The sequence below is a fragment of the Carlito syrichta genome, unplaced genomic scaffold (genome assembly GCF_000164805.1).
Source record: "Carlito syrichta isolate Samal-C Ts95f unplaced genomic scaffold, Tarsius_syrichta-2.0.1 Scaffold315406, whole genome shotgun sequence".
Lineage (NCBI taxonomy): Eukaryota > Metazoa > Chordata > Mammalia > Primates > Tarsiidae > Carlito > Carlito syrichta.
Genome location: NW_007259502.1, coordinates 853,156 through 854,670, shown reverse-complemented (window position 1 = coordinate 854,670; position 1,515 = coordinate 853,156).

The following is a 1,515-nucleotide window of genomic DNA, read 5'->3' as shown; positions in this document are numbered from 1 at the left end:
ACCCATGCTGACAGCAACCTTATCAGCTTGCTCTGAGAGCAGAGCGGAGGGGCTGGAGATCAGAGCTGAAAGAAAGTTGGACTTACAGGAATGACCTCAGGGCAATTCTGGGGTGGTTTTTGGTTTTTGTTTGTCTGTTTGTTTTGCTTGCTTTTTTGTGTGTGTGTTCTTTGTTTTCGTTTTTTTTTCTCTTCTCTCTTTCTTTCTGTTTTTCATTATACTTTTTTACTTGCTTTGTTTCTGTTATTTTATTGCTTTTTTTTAGACTTCCTGTCTGTGTATGGGTATTTTTGAAGGAAAGTACATCAATAGGGGGGTTTGTGTCAGTTTGTATATTTATATAATTGTCTGTATTATTTTTATGTTTTCTGTCTTTGTTTGTGTATCTTTTCATTTGTTAGTTGGTATGCCTGCATGCTTTCCCTCTTCTTTTCTCCCCCGTTCCTCTCATACCCTTTCTTCCATTCTCCATTCCTTCCCTTTTTCTTACTTCACTTTGTTTTCAGGGGACAAACCCATACCCCAACTGTGTGGTCAGATTGTAAGGCAGAGGAAAGTGGGTTCCAGGGGGCCCACACACTGGTCAGCAGATATGGGGATCTGCAGAGAGTTTCTGAATCACAGCTCCCCTCTCAGTTAAATCTTACTGCAAAAAGTACAGCCCCTCCATCCACAGTCCAGCTCCAGAATTCAACAAAGCCAGAGGAAGAATAGGAGATTGAGCTAACAGGAGTAAAAGTTACCCCTCCCCCCATTCCTGAAGAACAGAATTAAAGAACAGGTTTAAAAAAAGAGGGGGAGTGGAAAATCTACACAAATGAAGAAAAACCAAAGGAAGAATATGGGATTCACACAGACCCCTAGCAGGTCAGCCACTGAGAATATAGACTTCAGAACGCAAGCAATGAAGAGCCTCCAGAATGACTGGTCTCAAATCATAAACCCAGATATCAAGACATTAATAGAGAGAATAAATAGAATTGAGAGACAAGAGGAAAGAATGAAGGAGTTGGTAACTGAGATAATGGCAATAAAGAACACAGTGAATGAAATAAATAACAAACTGATAAGCACGGAAAGCAGAATTAACCAAGCAGAAAAAAGAATATCAGAGCTTGAGGACCAAAATATGGAACTAACCCAAACTGTTAAAAATATGGAAAAGAAGCTTTATTTATTTATTTTATTTACTTATTTATTTATTTCTTATTTATTTATTTTTAATTTTTATTTTTTTGAGTTGGAGTCTCACTCTGTCGCCCAGACTAGAGTGTAGTGGCCGCTCCCGGCCACTGCAGCCTCGCCTGCTGGGCTCCGGTGATCCTTCCGCCTCAGCCTTCCGAGTAGCCGGAATTACAGGCATGTGCTACCACGTCCGGCTGATTTTTTTATTTATTGTAGAGATGAGGTCTTGCTGCCCAGGCAGGTCTCGAACCCATGGGCTCAGGCAATCCACTCACCTCAGCCTCCCAAAGGCGCAGGATTACGGGCTGAGCCACTGAGCCTGGCTTATTA